The 12204-nt window shown below is 43.8% G+C and overlaps 1 long non-coding RNA gene across 1 annotated transcript; it reads right to left on the reverse strand.

Moving 5' to 3' along the window:
* Positions 1–3499: 3499 nt before the first annotated feature.
* LOC138956103 (uncharacterized) lies at positions 3500–11222 on the reverse strand. The gene is made up of 3 exons (XR_011452498.1): positions 10493–11222; positions 6932–7078; positions 3500–4275 (listed from the first exon to the last, which is right to left on the reverse strand). It is a non-coding gene; the product is annotated as an uncharacterized lncRNA (long non-coding RNA).
* Positions 11223–12204: the final 982 nt, after the last annotated feature.

The following is a 12204-nucleotide window of genomic DNA, read 5'->3' on the forward strand; positions in this document are numbered from 1 at the left end:
CAGTCTCCCGTTGATCTGGGCTATACCACTGAGAAAATAAACCTGAACGTTTTGTGTTCAGTGTGTGATTACAATCTTAACAATAATACATGTGGACTATTTTGACAATCGTCAATATTGACATTTTTTCCTTGGAGGTGCATGTATATTTGGTTTCACTCGTACAGCATTTGCATTTTGAAACGAATGAATAAATTTGTGCAGTCTAATTTCTTCATGCTTCAGGCAATAATGCGCAATCTTTCTACTTATTTTTCTTCCAAGTGATATGGCTCGGTTATTCCAGTCCATTGATGATTTACCAACATTAATGTTGTAATATTTGCTTAACATAGAGATACTTATTCAGCTTGACAATGTACTACTAGCTGAACAGTGTATTGTTCAACCATAGCGAATCACTGCCAATCTAAGCCCACTGATTGTTTGCTAATAAAAAACACCAAATGTCAGCTCAATCTACCCATACACACCATATATATCTATGTGTGGACAAACAGTCAGACAGACAGACAGACAGACAGACAGACAGACAGACAGACAGACAGGAAGACAGACAGACAGACAGACAGGAAGACAGACAGACAGACAGAGTGAAGCCTATACACCCTCGAACATAGGGGGGTGTAAAATCCCACAGTAGTCAGTGAACCCTACCTCTCTCTGACACTCACTCAGTCACTCGCTCTTTCACTCACCACCTCTCATAGTCACTCAGTCGCTCGCGCATTCACTCACCACCTCTCCTAGTCACTCAGTCGCTCGCGCATCCACTCACCACCTCTCCTAGTCACTCAGTCGCTCGCACATTCACTCACCAACTCTCTTAGTCACTCAGTCACTCGCCCATTCACTCACGACCTTTCCTAGTCACTCAGTCACTCGCTCATTTACTCACAATGGGGTGGAGGGGGGGTGTTCATGATACACATGCGGGTTATTTTTGTCCCATTCTTTTACAGCCCATACAGACCGGACAGAGTTATTTCCCAAAATCGTCCATTATGTAAACTTTATTAAGCTCATTGCGTACACATGCACCGCTATTTTGCAGGTGTTTGCGTCATCATCGAGCTCGCCGTGTACGCATGCAAGGTTGACATCGGTGGAGTCTTGAATTTGAAGTATGGGTACTCCTTCGCTCTTACCGTCGCTGCGTGTATCCTCGCTTATCCAGCTGGTGTCTGCTTCCTCCTCTCAAGAAGGAGAGGCTACTCTAGCCTAGGCTAACAAAGAAGAAATGTGCAGCAGTGGCCGGTGTAACGATGTCAGCTATCTGCCTCTGTCATCTTTCTGACTTGATAATTATATCCTCGAGAATGAAACGTTGTTTCCTGGTCAGATTAAAGAAGTGAACTTATTTAAGGACGAAAAGCATGTCAGTTTCTTGCATGTGGAGGAAATTTGTGGTGACATTTAATTTGATTTCACCCAAAAAGTCGATTTCTTCGAAAACGTGTACCGAGTGGTTGCGTCCCTTGAATGAAAAGGGACACATTTTAGGATGAATCACATTTCAAAGTTTGAATACAAAATTGGCCGCGAGAAACGCTTAAACGGGATTTACGTGATGCGGCCCTTCTTACAAATTGGGCCATGTTTTTGACACCAGTATTCAAATACAAAAATCGTTGGTATTTGTATGCACAGTTATAGTTAAACAAAGGCTCAGTTGATCTGACCAATACACACCACGGAGAACCGTTGTTTCATTTTTGTTGTATCATTTACTGTTGTAATTGTCTTCAGCTCGAGGTAAAACAATGTTAGACCCAAACTTGCGTCGTGTTTATCCCTTCTTGGGGCATAGCTAAAGTCCCACATCTTCAACGTCGAATACTTCTCTTGCAGGTTGTCTAGTATCTTGAATGCCAACCAGCATTTCATAGTTCAGCTTAATGTTGAAGTTTAAAAAGAGCAGCCCCCCAAATGATACCAGCATCGAAGGTACTACACACATGGAATTGTACCAATATGGCCCACTGGCCCAAAAGAAACCGTTGGACTCAAAAAGTCAATCAGTCATCGACTACTCGCGTAGTTGAGAAGAGTTTTTTTTATATACAAATAAGGAGGTAAACTCAGCAGTAGAGTGGTTAGGCCAAAAAAAAATAGGTGTGGTTACGGTAACATAGCCCCAAAAAAATAGGGTAGGTAGGTAGGCAATCACTTTTTTTTTAAAACTTTTTTCTCTAATGTGTACAAATTAAACCTACTTGACAGGGAAATAAGTGTGCGACACGGGCGCTTTCGCTTTCATTGCGTTTTTTGCACTCGGTTTTTTTTGGTTTTTTTGTTTGTTTTTGACAAATGTAATAAAAAGTTATAGGATCGGCCCCTAAAAATAGGGTAGGTCGGGTTACCGTAACCACACCTATTTTTTTTTTTTAGGCCTTAGTATAGCTTGCATTCTACAAGAAACAAGTCTATGTTGTGCACTGTAACTTCTTTCAAGACCCCTGTTTAAAGATCTCCCCTGCCCCCTTAACCCCCCTCCCCCCCCCCCCCCCCCCCCCCCCATTAATTTTTTACGAATCCAGTTGTCCTTTATCTGAGAAACAAAGGGGGCGCAAGCGCTTTCAATGTATACAACATGCGCAACAAGAGTAGGCCCCTATGTGAGAGTTTGACAGCTTTAATTAGCAGTTACTATGTCCGTTCATGATTTTAATAGGTTTGTCACTTTCAGTTATTTCATGTTGCATTATGCTTAATCTTGGATGCCCTAAATAAATACATATTTTGTGGAGTCCAAACCTGTCTTACTGTTTTTGTTAGCTTGTGAGTGAAGAGTGGTATGTTAAAACGAGAGAGAGAGAGAGAGAGAGAGAGAGAGAGAGAGAGAGAGAGAGAGAGAGAGAGAGAGAGAGAGAGAGAGAGAAAGAGAAAGAGAGAGAAAGAGAGAGAGAGAGAGAAAGAGAGAGAGAGAGAGAAAGAGAGAGAGAGAGAGAGAGAGAGAGAGAGAGAGAGAGAGAGAGAGAGAGAGAGAGAGAGAGAGAGAGAGAGAGAGAGAGAGAGAGAGAGAGAGAACAAGAACAAGAACAATTCTTTATTTAACGAGGGTAATAGAGTAAGCAGTGATCTCCTTTTTTACATCTGGCCCTCGCCCTAAAGAGGGACTTGTCTAAAATAGCTAAAGAATAAGCAAGTAAAGAAAACTACTGCTACATGATTATAATAAAATGAAAGTTAAGAACATAGCATCAATTTAGATGATCAATTAGAGAGAGAGAGACACACGAACATATCATCAATTTAGATGATCAATTAGAGAGAGAGACACACATAGAGAGAGAGAGAGAGAGAGAGAGAGAGAGAGAGAGAGAGAGAGAGAGATGCTCCGAGAGCATGTATGTTCTAAAACACACACACACACACACACACACACACACACACACACACACACACACACACACACACACACACTCACACCACCACCACCACGACCACCACCTTGACACACATCTCATTGCTCTTCACACAGTTTCACTCAATGGTATGGTTGTTCGCAATCACGTTTAATCCGAAACCTTTCATATGTACATTCAGAGCGGTGACACATGTATATATGTTGGACATATACACAGAATGAGCAAAACAAAGAGAAAATGTTGATCATTGATGTTATTATCGACTGGCGCAGACGGTGGCGTGGTGGTAAGACATCGGCATCGGGAGGTCGTGAGTTCGAATCCCGGTCGCTGCCGCCTGGTGGGTTAAGAGTGGAGATTTTCCAATCTCCCAGGTCAACTTATGTGCAGACCTGCTAGTGACTTAACCCCCTTCGTGTGTACACGCAAGCACAAGACCAAGTGCGCACGGAAAAGACCCTGTAATCCATGTCAGAGTTCGGTGGGTTATAGAAACACGAAAATACCCAGCATGCCTCCCCCGAAATCGGCCGAATGGCGGGGTAAAATTAAACGGTCATACGTACACGTACAAATCCACTCGTGCTAAAAACACGAGTGAACGTGGGAGTCTAAGCCCATGAACAAAGAAGAAGAAGAAAAAGAAGAAGATGTTATTATCTTACCACTCTTATAGTGGATTTGTTCGCACAGCAGACTGGCGCGGCACATGTATCACAACGTCATATTGTTGCACAAAGGGACCTAATCTTTTGTACAGCCCCCCAGGAGAGGAGAGTACAAAGCCATCCGGCGATGGATAGAGCGAAACCGGATACAGTCAGTTCAAAGCAGTATCCATACTCGTGAGCGTTCGCGCCTGTGTTCTTCACGTAGGTACTGAATTCCACAATTGTAGAGATAGCTGAAACAGAAGAGAACAATGATTCTACGCGGTCGCATTTTTGTTTCCAGCTCTTTTTTTTCTTCTGTAAGAGCAGGTTAACAGTCAGGGGCGCGGAGTAGCTGTGTTGGAGAGTGAAGGGGGGGGGGGGGGGGGGGGAGGGAGGGGGGGCTATAGGCGACGGTGAGGGGGGGGGGGTTCAGAGCGAAAGAAAAAATGAAAAAATACCGAGAATTAGAGAGAGAGAGAGAGAGAGAGAGAGAGAGAGAGAGAGAGAGAGAGAGACAAAGAGAGAGAGAGAGAGCGAGACGTACTCCCCCCCCCCCTTTAACCCCCCCCCCATCCCTAATCCGATAAGAGACTCCCTCTCTTCTTACCCTCCTCCCCCAACTATCAGACCCCCATCCCCCGATTAGAACTCCCGCCCTTTCAAGACCTATTTTTTTCAGATTTTCTATTTATAGACTGTTACCTCCATTTTAACCCTTACACTGGTGCAATTCTGTAACACATGTTGCATAGCCACTGGTGAATTAACACAGAGAAAAATAACAAAAAACGGTCATGTATAGGTCTTCGCATCCATGAGAGGTAATCGGAACCGACCAAACAGACTGAGCCAGTTACTGTAGCGCGACATATGTCGTGACAACCAGGTGACGGTATACGCAAAGTAACGCGACATATGTCGCGACAACCAGACTCCTTTTTTACACTGTATATTACACACACACACACATACACACACACACACACACACACACACACACATACACACACACACACACATACACACACACACACACACACACACACACACACACACACACACACACACACACCCAAAATGTGTTTTTGCAATAAACTAAAAAATGCTGTTTCAGCTTCACAAAATAATGTTCAAGAGAACACTCACATCTGCTACTGAGGCTGAGCAGATTTAATCGAAATTCACCCCCTGTGCGAACAAATTCCTTTAAAATTCAATTTCGTGTTTTCATAACCCACCGAACTCTGACATGGATTACAGGATTTTTTCCGTGCGCACTTGGTCTTGTGCTTGCGTGTACACACGAAGGGGGTAAAGTCACTAGCAGGTCTGCACATATTAAGTTGACCTGGGAGATCGGAAAAATCTCCACTCTTAACCCACCAGGCGGCAGCGACCGGGATTCGAACTCACGACCTCCCGATTAGGATGCCGACGTCTTACCACCACGCCACTGCGCCCGTCTGAGCTTGTCTTCATAGTCTGATGGCACCTCCCCCACCAAGATAATTTGCAGGGCCGGACTACCGGGGGGGTTATGGGGGTTGCGCAACCCCCCCCCCCCCCCCTAGCCTAAACATGTACCTCACTTATTTAAAACATTTTTTATTATTGTTTATTTTATGCCGTTTCATGCAAGGAGCGACCATTTTGCTATCTCAGAATATGACCTACCCATCAGCTTCAGGGGGCTTTGCCCCCTGACCCCCACTGGCAACCCCCCCCCCTCCTCTTAGCCTAGTCCGGCCCTGATTTGTAAAATGATGGTCCTCATATGAAAAGTTTGTTAGGTAGTACGCTAGGTTGTGCAGAGATGTGATGATTTATATATATATGTCATTGTTTGTTTTGTTTTTATTGTTTTTGTTTTGTTTTTGTTTTTTGTTTTTTCGTTCACTGTACTATTATTTGACAGTATTATTATTAAGCAGGTAGTACGTTCATAATGTCCTCATTGTTTGCTTGTGCTGTCCTTGTAAAAAATAAATAAGTGTAAAAACAAAAGAGAGACAAAAAGAGAGTTGATCTTGGTTTTACAGTGTTGGCACATCAGTCTTCCCTGTACTCTGCAAATCCAGACGTACACAGAAGCTTATCGTTTCCAGCTTATAAGCTTCTGGCTGTGTGACACTCTGTTTAACAGTTCAATCGGATTGATTGAATGATTGTTGTTGCTTTTTGGGTCCAGCGGACCATATAGGCCAAATCAGGACCCCGTTATATTGGATGACAATGAGTAAATCACCTATATCTGTGAAAGCAGGAACCTTGACTTATCTCACATCCCCAGTCCCTTATTGTATCCACATGAAATGATTCTTCTTCCAAGTTCATAATATTCTTGCTAATAGAAAGTAAATTCTTATTGAATAGAATTCAGTCGCTAATGTAGGTGAGAGCGTTCAAGACAGTGAAGATGCTTTGGGGTTGGAGTGTTTCTTGAAATATGTGACGTTCCAGAAGAAGTTCTTAATGATTGCGTCTTTGCCCTCAGAGAGGTATACAAAGTGTTATTTCGTGCCTTGCTTCTCCTTCTTCTTCTTCTTCGTTCATGGGCTTAGACTCCCACGTTCACTCATGTTTTTAGCACGAGTGGATTTGTACGTGTATGACCGTTTATACCCCGCCATTCAGGCAGCATACGCCGATTTCGGGGGAGGCATATGCTGGGTATTTTCGTGTTTCTATAACCCACCGAACTCTGACATGGAATACAGGATTTTTTCCTAGCGCATTTGCTCTTGGGCTTGCGTGTACACACGAAGGGGGTTAAGTCACTGGCACTGGTGCCTTGCTTGGCACATTGATGCAACGTTCAACACGCGGTAAGCAATCAACAGCATAATACCCAGAATCATAATTAGAACGGTAAAATGGCTCATGCAGTGAAGCTGCACGCACCCCTACCTCCACAGATCTCGACGCCGTTGAAAATGACAACAATCCAGTAGGGCAAACTGGCCAGACATCGCAATGATGCGACTTGCATTGCCACAGAAAAGACCATCATCATAATTCCCAGGATTCCTGACACTTGGCAGATATACACCCAGCCTGTAATAGGATGAGACATAATGTGTGTTAGAATGAGCGCACGCACAAACGTACGCACACACGTACGTACGTACGTACACACACACACACACACACACACACACACACACACACACACACACACACACACACACACACACAAAAGCGCACACACAGCCTGTAATAGGATGAGACATAATGTATGTTAGAATGGATGTACACACACAGACACAGACACACACACACACATACACACACACACACACACACACACACACACACTTACACAAACACGCACGCACGTACGTACATACAAACACACAAAACACGCACGCACAAACGTACGCACACACGTACGTACGTACGTACACACACACACACACACACACACACACACACACACACACACACACACGCACCTTCACCGTGCACACACACACACACACACACATGCACCAACACACACACACACACAAACGCACGCAACCACGTACACACGCACGCACGCACACACACGCAACCCCCCCCCCCCCCCACACACACACACACACACGCCTGCTCCATTCGACTTAACGTCTGACTTTTAGACTGTGACGTCAGAGGCCGACCTGAAGTCATATTTAGGCGGCTGCAAAAGTTTGAGTGCGTCAAACCGTAAACACACGAAAAGCAGTTCTAACTACTCGTAAAACTGACCAATACATAAATGGTATGTATATGTTTGACCAAACGATGACATTTGACACAGATTTTGACAGTCAATAATTGTTCACATGGGCCGAGGTTCTCGAAGCGAAAATGGTTGCTACCAAAACGGGCGAGAACAAACCGCGGGCCGGTGTAACACGACATTTTTACTCCACGGAAAAATTTACTCCGGAGTAAATATTTCGTACGAAATTCTTACTCCGAGTACACTTTTCGTACGAGAAAAAAACTCCCCAAGGCACGAAAAAATTACTCCCTCCACGAAATTGTTACTCCCCATTTTTTTTTTACTTCCAGTAAAAATCTCGTACGCAAAAATGGGATGCGGGCGAAGGGATAATGCCAATAAGTGATCTCGCGCACACGAATGTCGCGCTACCCTCCTTCCACCCCTTCCACCACCAAGACTAACAGGGGACAAGGGAGTAAACATTTCGTACACCTGGCATGGGAAGTTAAATTGCTCGTGTTGGGGTGAAGTAATTTATTCGTTATTTATTCTTCAGGGGAGTAACATTTTTGTGCGAAATGTTTACTCGGAACTCACCTGTCTTGGGGAGTAATTTTCTCGTGCAATGGGGGAGTGCTTTTTTCGTAAAGGGAGTAACTTTTTCGTACGAAATGTTTACTCCGGAGTTTCAATTGGATATTTGCTATTTTCGTTACCCTATGTGGAATGTTTTTGATCTGTCTTATGTTATATTGTTTGGAAAAGGAAAAAAGAAGAATAAAAAAAAAAAAAAAAAAAATCTCGTGGGAGCACTTTTCTCGTGTTACACCGGGTCTGATTGGCTGAAATCACAGCAAATCTCAATTTCAAACAATCCAACGCTGGCTCCCACCCGGTTGGTAACTTGTTCGTGCACCGCAGCCATGGACCGCTTACGTGATCTCTGGGAACAATGACTGTGTTGATCTTTTACAGATGTCATTATGTTGTTCAAAAATACAAATAACTTATGATATCAATGGCAGTTGGGTCAAAAGGAGGAATTTCTACAAAACAACAAAGACTGCCATGCCCCATTACAACTGTATCCGTTGTTTTTGTCATGTGTCGATGTTGCGGATGCCGCAGGATATGATTGTGTTTGTGATTATGTGGAAAAGATAGTATTGTTGGTAAAAGTCCACTTTTGAAGTCGTTGTCGTAATTCTCGTTTTTTGTTTGTTTGTTTGCCAATTTTAAAGTCTTAGGTATGACCCGGCCGGGGTTCGAACCCACGACCTCCCGATCACGGGGCGGACGCCTTACCACTAGGCCAACAGTGCCGGTTATTCTTGTTCTTGGCGTTGATATTTTTTTTGCAAACTTTATTATCCCATTGTTTGGGAATTCGGGTCGTTTGAGTCGCGCTACATTGATTTGCGCGTTTTTGTATTTATATAGGGGAAGGGCCCCTAATATGGACCACTTTTTGTTTATTGCTGATAACTAGCTTGTTTTCGTGCAAAGAAGTTTCATTTTGTGTTTGGTAGTCCTTCTTTCTTAGGTTAACCGTTAGGCCTAATTAGAGTAAAATAGCTTTGATACACATTCAGCAAAAATTAAATACAGAAAAAATCACAAAGGGTCCATATTAGGAGCCTGGGCGCCTAATATGGATCAGTAAAGCGGCCTTCACGAATAACTGTAAAAAGCCCCCTATATTTCAAAATAACATGATACAACTTAATGTACGTACAAGTCAGCCTAATTAAAATATGCTCTAGATTTATCTGTTTCGGGTTGAACTTGATGATAGCATTATTTGAAGCACACCAGGACAATAAAGAAGCTTATCAAAAACAGGGTGAAAATAAGTGAAATTATCAACTTCCACGAAAAGAAGACTTTTTGTTGCATTTTTTTTAAATCTCGAGGGCTAGTTATAGGTTATTACCAGCAAGCTTCTTAATGAATTAATGAAAATAGCCTTTAGCTTTTATTTTCTTCGATTTGTTGAAGGTGGTCCATATTAGGGGACTCGCACATACTTTGAGATTTTGCTATTATTTTTTGTTTGCAGTAGAAACTCGGGGTCAACACTGCTAAAATGTAACAAATACGGTTTTAGCTGTCATATATAACCATTTCTGTTTGATAAAAGCTTTCGCTGTAGACAGAAACAAGTCCGTTTTAGGCGGCAAATTTAGAGTGAACGCTGCCAAAAGTGAAAAAAGAGAAAAAGCCTAACGGTTTTGAGATTTGTGTTTCTGCAACTGTTTTGACATGTGCAAGTTATCCAAAGAGGGTGAATACAGCGAATAAAACTTTTTTGAGCGCTCTCGCGCCGTTAGTTGGTGGTGGTCCATATTAGGAGCCGGTCCATATTAGGAGCCCTTCCCCTACATATTAAACCCGCCACCTGTACATCAGGCAGAGTGTCAGAGGCCTTTTACGCGCCACGGCGTGACACATTGATACCATATCTGAGTCATCGCAAAAACTTGAAAAACACACTCACTACACACACACACACACACACACACACACACACACACACACACACACACACACACACACACACACACACACGCACACACACACGCACACACACACATATATATACACACACACGCACGCACACACACACACACACACACACACACACACACACACACACACACACACACGCGCGCGCGCGCGCGCGGATTCGAACCTGTTACCCGGGACCTGCAGGTGCAGTGCTCTACCATCTAACCTGACCGAACCCCCACCCCCACCCACCCCTTTGCTTTCCTTACCATCATCGCGTTTGAAACATTTCCCATTTTCACAGATATACCACAGTCCAGCGTTCATTGACATAGTATCGTTTTCTTTTGTCACCATATCCCTATTTTCCCATTGATCCGTGGTCATTGCAATTATCCCAAAGATGAGATTCACCGTGGAATACACGATGCCCACAATAGCAAAGAATTGCGACATCTTTGAATCTCGCCCTTGAATCTGGTTAAACTCTCTATGGATATCGCAATGGTGGGGTTCGCAAAGAAATACAGGATGCACACAGAAGAGAAAAATGTCCTATCTTGGAATCTCGTTCTTGAATCTGGTTGTACTTTCTATGATGAGGTTCGCAAAGAAATACAGGATGCACACAGGAGAGGAAAGTGTCCTATCTTGGAATCTCGCCCTTGAATCTGGTTGAACTTTCTATGATGAGGTTTGCAAAGAAATACAGGATACACACAGGAGGGGAAAGTGTATCTTGGAATCTCGCCCTTGAATCTGGTTGAACTTTCTATGATGAGGTTCGCAAAGAAATACAGGATACACACAGGAGAGGAAAGTGTCCTATCTTGGAATCTCGTTCTTGAATCTGGTTGAACTTTCTATGATGAGGTTCAAAAATAAATACAGGATGCACACAGAAGTCCGGTTGAACGTGTCTTCCGTGGACACTGCTTTCGCGAAGCGTTGCTTCGAGAGACCTCACTGTACTTGTTCAAGTCCAAACGCAACCATAACGTTCACCAGTGTTCTGAATCGCACTCAAAATATCAAATTCAAGGTACGGACAAGGCCAGGTTCTTTGCCCCTGAAACGTGTCAACATAGTCATAAAACCAAACCTTGTGTGTGGCAATATTCTTACGTCATCTGGGAAAATATAATGACGTAAACTACTAAGAAGAATGACAGAGCTCTCGGGCTGCTCGAGACAACTCCACAGAGATACAAGAACCATAAATGTGACGCTCTTTGTTTATAAAAATGAGTCTTATGCGTGTCGTATCCGGCCTTTTCGCAGGTGTAATGAGCGCTGTGAAGTGCAATGCCGAGGCACTGCATACCCCCCGCGAAGGACAAACCCGCTCTCTCTCTCTCTCTCTCTCTCTCTCTCTCTCTCTCTCTCTCTCTCTCTCTCTCTCTCTCTCTCTCTCTCTCTCTCTCTCTCTCTCTCTCTCTCTCTCTCTCTCACTCTCTCTCTCTCTCAAGGTTGCAAAGTTAGGGACGTATCGCCTGTCAGGGAACGGACCTGTTTCTTTGTCGTTGGTCGATACACAGACACAATCTTCTTGACCTTCCCGTCCTCTGGTTTGAGATATCCTCGATCGACAACATGTCCGAGAAACTCCAACTCAGAAAACCCAGCAAACAGTTTGGATGGTCGAGCCGTGAGACGAAATCTCTGCATCAGAACAGCCCGAACCTGCTTCACGTGGTCTGACCATGTTTGCGTAGCAATGAGAATGTCATCGTGAAAGTTGACTGCTGAATTCTCTGCTAGATTTAGCTTCCGCATCATCCGAGCAAAAGTTGCTGGAGCTGAGACCAGTCCAAATGGCATTTTAACCCATTGGAACAACCCAAGAGGAGTTTGGAAAGCTGTTTTATGTCTATCTTCCGGCTTGATCGGAATCTGCCAATAGCCTTTTGCAAGGTCAATCTTCGTGTAGAAGTTTGCTCCAGCAAGACTACAAAACAACTCATCCGGGTCAGGGATTGGC

Source organism: Littorina saxatilis, unplaced genomic scaffold (genome assembly GCF_037325665.1).
Source record: "Littorina saxatilis isolate snail1 unplaced genomic scaffold, US_GU_Lsax_2.0 scaffold_330, whole genome shotgun sequence".
Lineage (NCBI taxonomy): Eukaryota > Metazoa > Mollusca > Gastropoda > Littorinimorpha > Littorinidae > Littorina > Littorina saxatilis.